The sequence below is a fragment of the Lethenteron reissneri genome, chromosome 32, assembly GCF_015708825.2.
Source record: "Lethenteron reissneri isolate LAM-NWPU_2019-01 chromosome 32, ASM1570882v1, whole genome shotgun sequence".
NCBI lineage: Eukaryota > Metazoa > Chordata > Hyperoartia > Petromyzontiformes > Petromyzontidae > Lethenteron > Lethenteron reissneri.
In genome coordinates, this window is record NC_083810.1 from 9183923 (window position 1) to 9201719 (window position 17797).

Below are 17797 nucleotides of genomic sequence, written 5' to 3' on the forward strand. Positions count from 1 at the left end.
TGGCTTAAACCCTCGCACGCCATTCGCCGGACCGGCACAACGGCGAGCCGTGCGACGAGGGAAGAGGCCGGAGCCCTACGGGCCGGGCCCTCGCGTCACACGTTCCGTCGCGGCGGCACAAAGGGGCCCCTTTTTCAACGGCCGGGCGCTTTCAAGTTCGTCCTCGCTCGGTGGCGCCGAATCGGCGCGTCCAAACGTCTTGAGTTAAAAAGTCGCAGCCCCAGGGTTTCCGGGGAGAGGGTGGAGGGGGTGGGCGAGAGCCGAGATTGGGATGGTCGGGCTGCATGTGGTGCGGGGGAGTGCGGGTGGGGGAGCCAGGGAGGAGAAGGGGGGGGACGGGGGATGCTGACTCTGCTGAGTTTGACCCCAGTGGCTGCGCCGCTGCCTTGGCTGCAGATTTTCCCATCGGACGGGGAGCGGTTCGGAGCGCCGACGTCCTTGGGGGCAGCGGCATCGCGACCCGAAGTGTTCAGGCGGTGCAACTGCACTAGAGCCCATGGGCCAGAGAGGCCCAGGCACCAGGCAACAACCTTAATTAATTCCTTGCACCAAGGCCCACGCCGACCACGCTACAACAGCAGGAAGGAGAAGTGAGCAAAGCTCCATCGCTCCGTTCGTCATCGACAGAAAGCCGCGACACCTCCGAGGGAAGAGCGAAACAACGTGGGAGAGGAGGTGGGGAGAAGCTGATGGAAGCCAGAGTTAGGGTTAGGGATAGAGTCAGGATTAGGGGCCAATTGGCTGACGTGGCGAGGGCGGGAGACCGGCTGGTCCGTGCGGCGACCGTCGGGATTGGCCCTGCGCTCGCGGTCCGTCCCGTCCGCTCGCCAATACACGATTCTACGAGTCACGCGCATTGCGATTGGTCAACGGAAACCCTGCAGCAAAATGTAGATTCTACCACACAGGCAAAGAGCTCGACTCCTTTGGCACCTTCAGATGTCTCAATGGCTCGTTGTGAACGCCCGAGACGCGGGGCAGCCGGCGGCGTCGAGAGCGACGTGGCCTGCGGGGAAACCCGCCGGGCATTTCTTTGTCACAAAAAAGTCCTTGCAGCCCCAGGGGCTCTCTGCGTGTTGTCCGTTTGCGCTGGCGGTGCTCACGATGTGAAGGCAACACAAGGGGAGCTTCTCTCCGCCTTCCCGTAATGTCCCTGTTGTTGCGGTGGAACGTCCCGTTACGCGGCGATCCACAATAAATGTTTCATTCTCAGAGCTGGCAAAGTTCCCGCAGTGGCGGCGGCCGGGGGAGGGGGGGATCCAACAATTTGCGGACGCTGGATTGTGACTCGTGACTTACCGGATCGAGGGGATTGATCTCGGGATTTTACGAGCGTTGGATGATTATACTAGAAACGTGCCAGCAAGGAGTGACGTAACGAATGATTTACCACCGATAACTAGCGATTTGCAAGTGCCAATAAATGTCACCGGCAATGTGCCAGTGACAGGTGACACAGCTAGCGATCGGAGCCGCATCGGGTGACACGAGCGGGCGACGCTGCTGCTGACTCTGGTCGCCCGCCCAGTGGTGCCAGCGTCTCGGGGCATCATCACCACCACCCCCACCGCCTGCCCTGCCTACCACGCTCTGATCGCTCCGCGGATTTCTTTTTATTTTTAGCGGTAGCCGGAGAGTGTCCCATTACCGAGCCCTCCTCCTTCTACTCCTCCGCAGCACAACACGACGCACTGTACATCTATCTTATCCCTCCCCATTGCATCTCCCTGCCGACGTCTCTCTCGCCCTCCCGACTCGTGTTATCTCCCACTATCCCGCCCAACATCTCTCTCCCTCCAGAAACATCGTATATGCCTCTCGCTCGGTCACACATCTCCGCGCTGATGCAACGTATCTCCCCCCTCACTCCTTCCCGACATCTCCCTCCCTCACCGTTGCACATCCTTACCGACCTCTCCCTTCCACCAATTTGTATCTCCCTCCCTCTCTCCTGACACATTGTACTCGATTTCTTGTAAAGAGACGCAGCCCACCGTGGCTTGTGAAACTGTGCGCGTTTCGCCGCTTCTGTCTGGATTATCCGAGCTCTGTTTTCTCCAGACGCGTCTCCCCCCCCCCCCGTGCCCCCGGTTCCCTTCCACGTACACAGCAATGTGCGAGGACTTCACCGAGCCAGGAAAGCCTCTACGACCCTCCAAGGGCGATCGTTGTGAAACGCGATCTCCATCCAACGATGGCAAGGAGATGTTAACTCCCTCGCCTGGTACACAGAAGGTCGTGGGTTCGATCCCGGCCCTGACGCCTGCTGTATATTTGGAATGTGCATGCTCTCTCTCTCTCTCATCACGGTGGCTAGGAGATGTTAACTACCTCGCCTGGTACACAGGAGGTCGTGGGTTCGAACCTGACCCTGACGCCTGCTGCTATATATTTGGAGTTTGCGTGACTCTCTCTCGACCGTGGTGGTGTGGATTTTTCTCTGGGTCCTCCTGTTTTTTTTCCATCCACATTTAGAATCAACGTGCGTTTAGAGTGCGTGGCTGCTATAAATGTCCACGTGATAAACCACTTCGTTGGGCCCATCGTTTGCTGCCTTCACCCCCAACCCATCCGCGCTGCTCACTCCCTGCCTCTGCTCAAGTCCAGGCTCAAGGCCCTTTGTTTTCCTTCTTTACCTCTGCCTATGACTCAAATTGGCCGAAATGCGTCAGATCTCATCAAAGTTTGTTGCGGCTAAGCAGGGTTGAGCCTAGGTAGTGCGGAGCCCAGTAAACGAGCAACGTTGGACCAAAGTTGGCCCAAACATTGCAATGTTTACTGGGTGGATGGGTGACCACCCTGCATCAAAGGCAGGTGGCAGTAGGCGTCGTGGACAGTCGTAATTAAATCCCGAAGCAAAATTAATGACAAACCCAGGCTGTGGAGCATGCCCAAGCCACGTCCCACACCCACAGCCCAGCCAAGGTGCCATCAGCAAAGTTTAAAATTAATTCTTTTTCGTTTTGATCCTCTCCGCACCTCCCAGTCCACGCTCTATATTTAGGGCGCCTGAGTGGGCGTCCCACACAGAGCTCGGGACCAGCGGCACACCGCGGAGGCAGGCCGCAACCACGCGTCAAAGTCAACACGAGCCTGAACCCTCACGCAGGCCACAACCCCGACTCGAACACAGGTCACAGCCACAACACTCACAGTTACAGCACTAACACAGGTCACAGTCACAACACTCACACAGCTACAGCACTAACACAGCTACAACACTAACACAGCTACAGCACTAACACAGGTCACAGCCACAACACTCACACAGCTACAGCACTAACACAGCTACAGCCACAACACTCACACAGGTCACAGCAACAACACTCACACAGCTACAGCACTAACACAGCTACAACACTCACACAGCTACAGCACTAACACAGCTACAGCTACAACACTAACACAGCTACAGCACTAACACAGGTCACAGTCACAACACTCACACAGCTACAGCACTAACACAGGTCACAGCCACAACACTCACACAGCTACAGCACTAACACAGGTCACAGTCACAACACTCACACAGCTACAGCACTAACACAGCTACAGCTACAACACTCACACAGCTACAGCACTAACACAGGTCACAGCCACAACACTCACACAGCTACAGCACTAACACAGCTATAGCTACAACACTCACACAGCTACAGCACTAACACAGGTCACAGTCACAACACTCACACAGCTACAGCACTAACACAGGTCACAGCCACAACACTCACACAGATACAGCACTAACACAGCTACAGCACTAACACAGGTCACAGTCACAACACTCACACAGCTACAGCACTAACACAGCTACAGCTACAACACTCACACAGCTATAGCACTAACACAGGTCACAGCCACAACACTCACACAGCTACAGCACTAACACAGGTCAGTCACAACACTCACACAGCTACAGCACTAACACAGCTACAGCACTAACACAGGTCACAGCCACAACACTCACACAGCTACAGCACTAACACAGCTACAGCCACAACACTCACACAGCCACAACACTCACACAGCTACAGCACTAACACAGCTACAGCCACAACACTCACACAGCTACAGCACTAACACAGCTACAGCTACAGCACTAACACAGGTCACAGCCACAACACTCACACAGCTACAGCACTAACACAGCTACAACACTAACACAGCTACAGCTACAACACTAACACAGCTACAGCACTAACACAGCTACAGCTACAACACTCACACAGCTACAGCACTAACACAGCTACAGCACTAACACAGGTCACAGCCACAACACTCACACAGCTACAGCACTAACACAGGTCACAGCCACAACACTAACACAGCTACAACACTAACACAGGCCAGAGCTCCAAGCCCTAACCCGAACATTATCCATGGCCCACAACCTCAACTTTGTAAAATCCAAAGCCATAAAACGACCTCTAATCATGGCGATGAGTCTCTGGCCCACCAACACTAACATTAACCGGAGCTCTAAACATGACCTTAGAGCCCTAACATCAACTGTAACCCTGACACTAGCCATGGTGATTGGTCCAAACAACACCTGCCCTAATTTAAGACGTGTACTCACACAATAAACATGAAGCATAACCTCGCCACTTAGCCGAACGTACGTGCGGCGCTTTTGTCAATCCACTGCTGGATGAGGGCTGGATGACACTGAACATTCGCCTCTCTAATCATTACAAAACCTTAACCCTGTGAGCACAAAAGTGTCCAAGCAGCAACAGCAGTGAGCGTGGACTTCAGGGTGGGATGGAACACAAAAGTGTCGTAGCTATTGGGTCACTCGCCCGACGAAAACCCCGGGCGACTCCGAGTTCAATTCCCGGCCACGACCAACGAGCGGTGACGAATATCCGAACGGGTTCAGGGCATCCCTGAGGTCGACTTTGCGTACAAATGAGTACTTGGTGAGGTGTTGGCGAAAGAGAAAAAACAAAAACCCCATCAGCGACTGAGGAGTCGGGCGTGACGATGGCCTCGTGGTGTGCCCGGTACCAACTTAGCAGCACTTTGCCCCAACGGGTCTGTGCGAGGCTATACGGGGGATCTTTGTCTCTGTTGGGGCTGGGTCGACGCCGTTTGGTTTTTTGTTGTCTTCGTTGTTTTTCTCCTCGCGGCTCTTTAATTATTCACGCAGGGAGTGAGCGGCGGGGGGAGGGGGGTTAAACGCCCTGCGCACGCGCTCACAACGCTGTCAAAATAATAATAATGAAAATAATAATAATAATAATAAAAATAATAAAAATAATGAAACCAATAAGAATAAAAACAATAATAATAAAAATAATAATACAAAACATAAAAACAACGCCCGGGAAGACTGGGTGATAAAGGTGCTGGCGTGGCAGGTGGACAAGCGAGGGGGTGGTAGGTGGACAAGGGGGGGGGGTGGCAGGTGGACAAGGGGGGAGGTGGCAGGTGGACAAGGGAGGGGGAAGTGGCAGGTGGACAAGGGAGGGGGTGGCAGGTGGACAAGGGAGGGGGTGGGTGGTGGACAAGGGGGGGGTGGCAGGTGGACAAGGGAGGGGGTGGGTGGATGTTGTGAGTGGCAGGTTATGGAAGGAGACAAGACGTGATGGCAGGTGATAACAGCTGAGAGGTATGAGAGATGATAGGTGATGATGATGGGGGCGGTATGAGATCATCAGGTAAAGGGCGAAGATGCTAGGAAAGAGCAGGAGATGCTAGGCAACAGTAGGTGAAGGTGTGAGTTGGCATGCGGAGGTCATGGCGAACAGGTGGAGGTTGTGTATGCCAGGTGAAGGTCGGAGATCATAGGTGAAGGTAAGATAATGGTCGGAGGTTACAGGTAGATGAATGGTATATTCGGTGTAGAAGGCGTTTAGATGCTCGCTAGGCAACGATGAGCAGAGGGACGATATCGCTTAATGTATTTTGGTGGTGGGGGGGAGGGGACGATCGGGTGGGTGTTGGCAATAGATGAAGGTATTCGGTGGGAGGGAGGGAGTGACTGTGTAGGTGGAAGGTGAAGCTACGGCCGTGTCGTCACAATCGCATTCTCCGTGATCGCGTGGCTCGGCACAGGAAAAACTCGTTTGTGATGTCGCCCAGAATTGGGGGAAACGCAGAGCCAGCTGAAATGGGACACAAAAAAACAACGAATTCTCCTACGCGGCGCACACGCCTACACACAGGCAGGCAGGCATGTGAACGTACACGCATTCAAGTATGTAAACACCCACAACCACACAAGACAAAGATCCACACGCCCCCGTAGAGGCTTAACAGACTGTTGGGGCAAGTGCTGTTAACGAGCGTCTATGAAGGCCGGCACGGCACATGAGGGTATGGGTGGAAAAAAACCACGCCCGGCCGCCTTTGTCTCCCTTAGTGGCGATGTTTCAAGTGTCTTTGACACAGGCGTACATACATCTACACACAACTACACCCACACACGTGTAAACATACACCCAACTCACGCATGCACGTGTACATACTCTTAACTCGCTTGAACACACACACGTGTCTAAATGTACGAACACAATTGTACCCCTTACAAGGCTCTGTCTGCCTTTGTAATCCCCCAGTGCTAATGAGTTCACACCGCACCAAGTATTCATTTGTAAGGATGAAGACGTATTCCTGATAATCATATTCTTATGATTCCTGATAATCGCCACTCGCGATGGGCGAGGGATCGAACTCCGATCGTCAGGGTTTTGTTTTTCTTTCTTTAAACGCAGTGCGCCGACCACTGCGCCACCGCTCCCCACACATAAACACCCACACAATCTATGAAGCACAATACACCAAGACAAAGATGAACCATGCAGCTTGTGACATTGGCTTCTCGGGGCAATCAATGGCTGTTAGCGAGGACCTATTGAGGCCGGAGTGGGCGTAGCGAAATCCACGCCCGGTCGTCTTTGTCTCTCCAATGCCCGACGTTTAAACACCGTACCGAGTGCAGGATCTGTGTTCAGATATTCGCCACTGTTTGGTTGGTCGTGAGCGGGCATGGAACTCGTGTGCGCCGGGGTTCGTAGCGCAGTGCGCTAACCATTGCGCCACCGCTCCACGCGTACACATTCTAATTACGCACGCGCACACACACAACACACACATACGTTGTAATAACAATGATACACTCGCACACACGCATACACCCACGGACATTCAGGCACGCACGCACGCCCGCCCTGCTCTTTGTAAATCGTCCACAGCGTGGCCACTCCGCCTTGCTGTACTGCATTTTTTTGAGACATCAAAAAAGATCGAGCCGACGGTGGAGTGTTTACGCAAAGCAGCAGGGCAATAACAAAGACAAAGCTCCCCCGTATAGCCTGAACAGACTATTTTGGGGCAAGTGCTGTGAGCGAGCACCACACCCGGCCGCCTTTGTCTCCCGAGTGACCATGTAATTTTTTTACACATTGCGCCAGGTGCTCATTTCAGGCTCAGTCGACCTAGAGCAGGCCAGGGACCGGTTCAGATAATCGTCACCGGGAATTGAACTCGGGTGGCCGGCTTCGGAGCGCGACGCTCTAACCGCTGCACCACCGCTCCCGCAAAGACACCCACACACAGCCACAATTGCCGATATTTATTCACTGGCTTCAAGTGTAGGTTGTTTAACCATACTTCACCATGCTGGTCAATGGGGGGTTTTCTTAGTGGAGGAGGGAATGAATGTCCAGGAATCGAACGGGAATTGACCTCGGATGAACCGGGGAGCGGTTGTAACCACTTTGCCCATACTCGTCATTGTTCACGGCTTCCTAACAGCGTAAATACGCTTATTAGAACATAAACATGCAGGTGATTCAGTTACAGGTGTAACCATTTACTGTGGCGAGTGATGGGCGCGATTTGACCCAAGAATATAAACATTTTTTTTTTTACAATTGACGCCACTCTCAAAACCAAGAATCATCGACGAATATATCGATTATTCAGCTCACGAACGCGCACGGCGAATTGCGTCGCGTGTGAAGGAGCCGATTCGGGCGTGCCGATGATGCGTTCACGTCTCCACGCGGCGCCTTCAGCCACAAGAGGCCAGAGGTCGCAAACGGGTTTTGATTCCTTACCCGTACCCGGCCGCACCAGGGTCGCAAATGGGTACGGGTACCCGTTCCCTACCCGTACCCTACCCGAAATGAGTGACAAACGTTTACTCACCAGTGACCCACGGACGACCCGTACCCGGCCGCACCAGGGTCGCAAAAGGCTACCCGTACCCGACCCGGCCGGGTACGGGTAGCCGGGTATCGGGTAGGGTACGGGTATCGGGTACCCGGTTGCGACCTCTGCAAGAGGCCCTCTCCCTCCCATTCGGCATCACCGCAAACAAATGTCGCTCGTAATCGTCGTGAGCGTCGCCGTGGTTCAACATAAGTAACGCACATCCGACCCTCCACATACCAAAAAAGCACAATGTATATGAAAACGTATTTCCTGCACAACCCATAAAGCCGCATGGCATTCTGGGAGTGCATCATTTTTTCATCAGCAATGATTCAAGAAAAAGCATTATACTCTGGGACGGTTTCGACATTCAGCCTCTCGCCAGCAGTGTTCTGGCTTTTGCTTGAATCGATGCTGGCGGACTGGGCGATTTTACAGGCGAGGCTCTTGACGCTGTGGGGGGGTCCCAGGTTGACGCACAATCATAACACCGCCGTAACCTCAACATAATCAGAAGTGTCGTTGTGTAAGAAATACTTTTTTTTGCGTACGGAGAGACGGATACGTGAAAGATGCATATTGCCAGATTATTTACTTTGTTTTTTAAAAAGAGTACTCTTTAATTGCATCAACAATTGAAACCCCCTATGGATGAGTGCGCGTGAGAAGTTTAATCGCAGGAGTCTTACATTGGATGATTTGGCAATGCCCCTTCTGAAGGTCTTGTGAGGTTTTCAGTAAACATCAATAGAATATAGGTGAAGTCCCCGGAGGAAGCCTCACACACGAACACACACACACACAAACACACATGCACACACACACAAACACATAAACACACGCACACACAAACACACACAAAAAACACACACACAAAAAACACACAAACAAACACACACACACACAAACACACACACACAAACAAACACACACAAACACACACACACAAACAAGCACACACACAAACAAACACACACAAACAAACACACACACACTCGAGGGGAATACTTCCAACACGTGGCCGTACACACTTTAAACGTTGTTCAACGAGATGAAAAAGAAACACCGCTAAACCGGTAACCGTTCTCACAACCACGATGAGCGGTTCCGGCAAAGGAGGTTGTCATTTCGGAAGCTCGCCCCATTGCTACAACTGCCGCGCCCGGAGATCGGGGAGTCGAGTCAGCGACCCACGACTCTGTGTATCGTTAAGTCCGGCGTGGGAACCATCAAGCCCCCACAACTACAGAGGGGGGCAGAGCTCCCATCGATTATTATCAGTTGAATAATAATAAAATGTGCTAAAACCATCACGTGTGTCGCGAGACATGTATATATTGTAACCGGTTTTTACCGTTTGTTTCAATGCGGTTACCGGTTTTGGGATAATGTTTTTTTTAGATATACAAATTAACCCCGTGCGCACGCAGACAGCAGAGCAAAACCCATCCATAGGTGAGTGTGACGGGTATGGTGGGGGTAGTGTCAGTGGTAGATAGAGTGTACTAAGAGATCGTGTTCAGCAGGGATTGCTACTGTTGTGATTGTCTTAGCGTTAGGGTAGGGTTGATTATAAATACACTGGTGTATTATTAGTGACAGTTAACAAGCGTTAGGGTTCGTGTTCAGGATCGTGTTAGGCTGGGGTAAATGATAGGGTTACGAGCCGTGTTATATGATAGGGTAAGGGATAGGGATATTATTAGGATTCGGGTTAAGCATAGAATTCGGGCGAGGGAGGAGGCCTGATGTTGTCAGCATTAGGGGTGGCGATACGATACTATTAATTTGTGAGTTTGGTTGAGTTCTAAGTAAGGTTAATAATGTTAAGATTTGGGGTAATATTAAGGATAGAGTCATTAGGGAGTGTTACGCTTATGGATACCTGTTTGGTAAGAGTTCGAAATATCAATATTGTTGGGGCTATGCTTAGGGGCAGTGTTAGTGAGAGATAGTGTTAAGGCTAGCGTTGTGGGTTGTGCAATTGACAGTGATACGGTTAGGCACACTGCTCTGGTATGTTAAATTTGTTCGGGTATGGTTAAGAGAAAGTGTTCGGGACACCAACACAACACAAGAACACACGCACGCACAGTGTTGGAAGGGGTAAGGGGCAGTGTTAGTTAGGAGAGGGTTAGGTGAGGGGTGTTAGGGTTGGTGTTGCAGAGTCATGTTAACGAACGTGCTATGGGTACGCATAAGGGACCACTGCTATTAAATAGCGACGATAACAGATACGCCGAGCAAGGGGAAAACGTTACTAATAAGAGACGAATTCCAATCCCAGCCTGGTATCATCACCACCACAGCCAGCATCACCCCCATCGACACCAGCACCACCACCACCAGCAGCATCAACAGGCTCACCGCGTACTCAGCGTGTCTCTGAAGCTGTCAAGAGCTTAGTGCAGCGAGATGCATGCCAGACACGTGGAGTGACACTCACGTCTTTACGCAATAACGCGTGTGACCCAGTGCGCTTTGGCACAAAAACACACAGCACACACAGCACACAAAGATCCACCATACAGTAGCCTTAACAGACTATTCGGGCCAGTGCTATTAAGCGAGCACCTTTGAAGGCCGGCACGGCACCCGAAGGGGGTGGGTGACCAGCACCTCGCCCGGCCGCCTTTGGGCTCCCTAGCAAAAGGCCCAGGACCGGTTGAGATAATCGTCTAATGGTGTTGTGTGTTGGCCGTGAGCCGGAATCGAACTCGGGTCGCCGGGTTCATAGGGCAGCCCGCTAACAGCTGCACGAACTCTTCCCATGACACCGACACACACAGGCACACGCACAAACTACAGCATCGGTCTGGCACACCAAGAGCTCTCTCACATGTTCAGTACAATCTTCTCTCTCGCCCTCTGCCCAGCCAATAACTTGTATCTGCTTAAGCAATGGTCACTATGCAAAGCAAACACAATTCTTACGTAATACTATGTATAGGTCTAGAAAGTGTACATATAACACCGTGTGTGTGTGTGACTGCAGTCTGTGTTTACGTGTCAGGCTGTGTTTGTGCACACGTCAAATATATCTGTATACACGACAGAATTAGGATTGTGTGTGTGTACATCTATAAGTGTGTGTGTGTACATCTATAAGTGTGTGTGTGTGTACATCTATATGTGTGTGTGTGTGTGTGCCATCGCACATAGTTTTATGGAAAAGTGCTGAAAGCTGCCGGCACATGCCCTAGCAGTGTGCTCAAGGCTACACGGGGCATCTTTGTCTTTGCCCACCATGTGTGTCTGTACGTCTGTGTTTGTCTTAGTTGGTGTGTGTGTGTGTATGTGTCGTTGTGTATGTGTCTTGAGTGGCTTTGCATGTGTTTGGATTGTGTCAAGTGGGTGTTTGTAACTGTGCTCCGTGGATGTAACAGTGCATGCGCCTCTACGAATCTGCCTGTGTACATGTGGATCCGTATTTGTCAGCGTATGTATATGTTAGTAAAGCATGTGCCAATGTGTCAGCACGGACGTGTCAGTGTGTGCGTCTAGTGTTAGAACAGTATGGTACACGCAAGTCTGCGTGTATCTAAATGTATTTCTACGCGTGTCTGTGTACGTCAGCGTATATGTGTGTGTGTGTCAGTATTATCCCGATGGTGTTTGTCTGTGTCACTATCATTCATGTGTCCAGTGTCTGCGTGGCAGTGTTACGTGGCAGTGTATATGTCAGTGTTTAGTGGGTAAGTGTCAACGTGTGTGTGTGTCTTTGTCAGTGTGTCAGTGTCTGTGCCAGTGTCAGCGTGTCTTTGTGCCAGTGACGATTCCCGCTCACGGCCAACGCCGGTTGAGGATTATCTGAACAGGTCCTGGGCCTCCCCTAGGTCGACTCAGCCTCTAATGATTACCCGGTACGGTGTGTAAACATCAGCACTGGGGAGACAAATGCGGCCGGGCGTGGTGCTGGCCACCCACCCCCTCGTGTGCCGTGCCGGCCTTCACAGGTGCTACTCGCGAACAGCACTTGCCCCAACAGTCTGTGAAGGCTACACGGGGGATCTTTGTCTTTGTATAGATACATGCGCGTGTCCGTGTGTGTCCGTGTTCAAGCTCTTACCCCGGCGGCCAAGGCTCTGTCCCCGTGTTCACCGTCACACTTCTTCCACAGCGATATATTCCAACGAGCTAACACACGACCACGAATAGCCCCCGGGTCGCGATGAGAAGCGACTCAACAACAGCAGCAGCAGCAGCCTTCGTGGGTCTCAAAACAAAACGCCAAAGAGGACTAAAAAAAACCCTACAAAAATTACAACAGCAGCCTTCGTGGATCTCAAAACGAAAAGCCAAAGAGGACTAAAAAAAACCTACAAAAATTACAAAAACAACAACAGCAGCAAGTGTTGTTCACGCGCGCGCGGACAGCAACGCGCGTGCTCCACCACGCAACACGCGGAGTCCCTCCCCTAGGTAGACTCAGCCTAAAATTGTTTTTTGAAAGGTTGGGTGGGTGAAAAGGGAGGAGGAGAAGGGGGGAACTCCTCCGTGAAGAAGAAAAAAAACCCGCACGCGTTCGGCTCGAGTGTAGAGACGTCACTGAGAGTTTCGCACAAAACGCGCAGGGCTCCAACTCGCGACTTGGTGGCGGGGCCGTGACGGGCGGAGTTGGGGTTGGGCTCGGGTCTGGACTTGGGGTAGGGGGGGGGGTAAGTTTGGGGGTATAAACAAAGACCCCCCCCCACCACCAATAGCACCTCCCTCTTCTCCTCCCCCCCCACCGCCACCACCACCCACCCGTCCACTCAACCCACCCGATCACCCATCCCTCTCTTCATCCTCCGCTACCACCACCAATATCAACCACCACCACGTTTCAGCAGCGATGCTGATTCTGTGCGTGTGTGTGGGTGGTTAGCGAGCGCCTATTAAAGGTGACGAGCATAACGAAGGCGCCTATACACAGACGGCGACATAAACACGCGTTCGTCATAAACACGATGTTGTCATGCGCGCACCCCACGCACGCGCACACACACAAAGACAAAGATCACCCGTATAGCCTTGACAGACTGTTGGGGGCGGGCAAGTGCGGTTAGCCAGTGGCGCCTATGAAGTCCGGGACGGCGCACAGGGAAGGGAGGCGGTGGGTGGACAGCGACCACCACCGCACCACCCCCTGGCGCGGATGTTTACACATCGCACGCTGGTGCTCATTTGAGGCTGAGTCGACCTAGGGGAGGCCCACGACCGGTTCGGAGCTCGGCGCGCTGACCACTCGCGCCACCGCGAAACACACGGGGGGACACGAGTGTGCACACAGAAAGACAAAGATCCCCCGTATAGCCTTGACATACTGTAGGGGCAAGTGCTGTCAGCGAGCACCTATGAAGGCCGGAACGGTACACGAGGGGGTGGGTGGTCAGCACCACGCCCGGCCGCCTTTGTCTCTCCGGTGGCGATGTTTACACATCGCACGCTAGTGCTAATTTGAGGCCGAGTCGACCTAGGGGAGGCCCACGACCGGTTCAGATAATCGTCACTGGGTGTTGGCCGTGAGCGGGAATCGAACTCGGGTCGCCGGGTTCGTAGCGCAGCGTGGCGCTAACCACTACACCACCGCTCCCCACACACACACAGACACACACACACTTATATAGACCACTTATCTCCAGACACACACACATGTATGGACAGTCACAACAAGCACACTTGTCAACAGACGACGGTGACGGCAGCTCTTGTGCCAGACTAGGTGCACTCTGAGGCCACGTAGTGTGTTTGGAGGAAGTCACTGAACAGACCTATATATAGAGAGCCACTGGTACAACACTGGTGCAGACACAATAATCTACTGTAGATGTACAAAGGCATTCACACACAAGACAAAGATCTCCCCCCCCAACCCCCGTGTCGCCTCTAACACACTCTCTTGAGCAAATGTTGTTAGCCAATGCTGCTTGAAGGCCAAGCTCGCATTTCTCTCCCATGTTTTGATGCTTTAAATACACCACACGTGACACTCATTTGAGGCTGAGTCGATCTAGGGAGTGCCCAGGACCGGTTCAGATTAACCACACGTGACACTCATTTGAGGCTGAGTCGATCTAGGGCGTGCCCAGGACCGGTTCACATTCACCACACGAGGTATTCATTTGAGGCTGAGTTGATCTAGGGCGTGCCCAGAACCGGTTCAGATTCACCACACGGGGTATTCATTTGAGGCTGAGTCGATCTAGGGGGTACCCAGGACCAGTTCAGATAATCGTCTGTGGTGTGTTGGCCGTGAGCAGGAATCGAACTCGGGTCGCCGGGATTCGAGACGCAGTTGCGCTAACTACTGCGCCACCGCTCCCCATAAAGGGATTCTCACGCAGAATCTTTATTGAGACTGCAGGAGGAATCCGATGAGCTATGAAGCTCTTGTTCGCAGATGTCCAGTAAGGGCCGGGGTCAGAAAGTTACAATAACAAACAGAAGAAAAACCGATCGGAGTGCAAAGTATATGAGAGATAAGCAAGCCACTAACATCAATCAAGTACATATATACCTAAGTACAAGTTGCACATGCTGACACACAGACACACAATTGTACTGTATAGGCACAACACACTGGTACACGAAGACACAAGGAAGGGATGAGGCAGAGAAGGGGGGAGGAGGGGGAGAGACAGAGGGAGGCAGTCTGTGTGTTGCTCGTAAACAATAACCGATCAGTCAATCGCAACCAACAGCACTTCAACCATAACCACCCACGCAGCTCCTCCCCCGAGGCAACCACTGATCACCCTCAGTACCACAACCACTACAACCTCCACCACGACAACTTTAACCACGACAACTTCCACCACGACAACTTTAACCACGACAACTTCCACCACGACAACTTTAACCACGACAACTTTAACCACGACAACTTTAACCACGACAACTTCCACCACGACAACTTTAACCACGACAACTTTAACCACGACAACTTTAACCACGACAACCTCCACCACGACAATTTCACCCCCCTCCTCTGCCCTCTCCACCACCACCACCACAAAGACAAAGATCTCCCGTGTAGCCTTACTAGACTGTTAGGGCAAGTTTTGTTAGCGAGCACCTATGAAGGCCGGTACGGTACACGACTGGGTTCGTGGCCAGCACCACACCCGATCGCCGCCTTTGTCTCCCCGGTGGCGATGTTTACACACCGCGCCAAGTACTCATTTGAGGCTGAGCCGACCTAGGGGAGGCCCAGGACCGGTTCAGTTTATCACCACTGGCGTTGGCCTTGAGCGGGATTCGAACCCGGTCCGCGGGGTTCGTAAGCTCAATGCGCTAACCTCTACCACCACCACCACAATAACCACCCCTTCCATACAACAAGGCAACCACCGCAACCACCTACATACAAACACAGTCCCTGCAATTATTCGGACATCCATCAAAACTACCACAACCACACCCACCTCGGGTCAACTTCTCTCTACCACGGGTCAACTTCTCTCTACCACGGGTCAACTTCTCTCTACCACGGGTCAACTTCTCTCGACCTACGTACAGACCCCCCTCCCCTCTCCCATGTCCTCCGAACTCCACAAGTCCATCCCACGGTCCGTGTGCTTAAGTCGGTCTGTGAATCATCCTGTGAGTCATTCCGTCTCGCCGTGCCTCTGCCTCTCTCTCCGTCTATCCGTCTGTCGGCTCGGCCGTGCCTGCCTATGACTACGTTTGTTCGCCAGCCGGATTGTCTGCGTACGCCGATTTACGCGTGCTGGGTTGCATGCGTGCGTATTCATGTCGGACCGTCTGCATGTCTGAGTGTTGGTGCGTACGCGTGTCTGTACGTCTCAGTTTGTCTGTGTGGCTGTCCATCAGTTGGCCTGTCCATCAGTTGGCCTGTCCATCCACGTATCTATTTTCGTCGTTTTATGACACCGATTTGATTGTGCTTCTCCAGCCCTGCCAACGTGCACTCTCAATCGTGTTTGTCTATTTGTTCATGCACGTGCTTCTGTCCACCCTGCACGTCTCGATGTATGTCTGTGTGTTTGTTCGTCCGTACGTATCTGTGTCCGTCCATCCATCTGTCGTTCCCCTGCGACAACGAGTCAACTCCAGAGCTCGTTTTAACACGAGTTCACCAGCAGTGAACCTGGCTTGGCCGAGGTCAACTCAGCCTAATATAAGTACATAAAGGGTGCTTCAAAACAATGTTAACCACGACAACTTCAACCACTTACAACTTCTCCCGCTCCAGGACAACCACTACAACTTGCAACAAGACCACGAGAAATGTGCCGCCTCCGGGCTCTGGAGACCACCTGGAGAAGATTCCAGGCGTGCGTTGACAACGATGGCGAACAAGTGGGAAACTCTTTGACTTTTCGAAGCTGTTAACATGACATTTGTGATCACGTTACAGTGTAGTATTAACCGTTATTTTTGTTGTTCATTAAAAACGAGAGTCCCATTAAAGTGTGAACATTTTTTTGAAGCACCCCCCCCCCCCCCCCCCGTAAATCACTCGTTGTCATCACAATCACTGATCACCGGAGTTATTCCATTCTTGGCATAGCCACTCGACTCGTCACCGGTGAGACGCTCCGGCCTCAATAGGTGCTGCTCTCCGACACTACTTTCACCGTCGCAAGATGAATACTGCCACGGGGTGGTGGGGTCGGCTCTTTAACATTCACATGACGTGGACTTTGCTTTGGTAATTCCCCGCAGAAAGCACCATGGACATCCAATGCCCCACAAAGCAAAAGGGTGCGTCTGAAAAACCGCGTCTTGTTGAACGCGCGATCAGGGGAAAGCACCGGTAATGTCTGTGGCTCTCGTGTTCTCGAATGTTTGTCTGCTGTGAAGCTGGCGTCATGCGGTAGGCACAACTGTCGCTCTGTCAGGTTGGCTACGTACGGTCCGCATACATACAAACATACGGTGCGGCGATCCTGCGCCCGCGGTAGAAATTCCAACACGGTAGGAATACCACATTCATATGGCAGGGAATATGTATATCCTTTTACTTATATACACAGGGTGGTCCAAAAGTCAGGACACGTAGGGTTATTATATTTATTCTAACATCGTAAATAGGGTGATTTAATGTTTTTAACAACTGTTAAAAATGACTTGCGTTGACATTAATGCATGACGTAATTATCTTTTGAAATCAATGTAGGACTTTTTTTAAGATTAAAGGTGTAATCTTTCAACGTTCATCAATTATGTTTAGTCAATTTTCTTTCCATTTTAAAATGCCATCTAAAAATGAAGAAGAAAAATTAGACATTCATGAAGATAATCGATAACATATTCACTTATCAAATAAACAATCACAATGTTTTCACGCCAGTGGTAAAATAAATGAAGGGACCCTGTGTGTCCTGACTTTTGGGCCACCCTGTGTAACAACACGCCCTGTCATGAATCACGAGCGAGACGATGGCGGTGGGGGGTTACCAAGATGTGACACGGGGGTGGTGATGGGTGGTGATGGGTGGTGATGGGTGATGATGGGTGGTGATGGGTGGTGATGGGTGGTGATGGGTGGTGATGGGTAATGATGGGTGATGATGGGTGATGATGGGTGGTGATGGGTGGTGATGGGTGGTGATGGGTGATGATGGGTGATGATGGGTGATGATGGGTGGTGATGGGTGATGATGGGTGGTGATGGGTGATGATGGGT

The 17797-nt window shown here is 51.9% G+C and overlaps 1 protein-coding gene across 4 annotated transcripts in view; it reads right to left on the minus strand.

The window, feature by feature from the left end:
* Positions 1 to 17797, minus strand: part of LOC133349986 (GRB2-associated-binding protein 1-like) — a 109057-nt gene that overhangs the window by 29983 nt on the left and 61277 nt on the right. Inside the window, exon 1 of one of the 4 annotated variants that reach the window (XM_061563910.1) lies at positions 12233 to 12758. The exons of the other annotated variants lie outside the window; for them this stretch is intronic. The gene's annotated coding sequence lies outside the window, so the exon portion shown is untranslated. Of the gene's footprint in view, positions 1 to 12232; positions 12759 to 17797 lie in introns of those variants that run through there. 4 annotated transcript variants of the gene reach the window in all.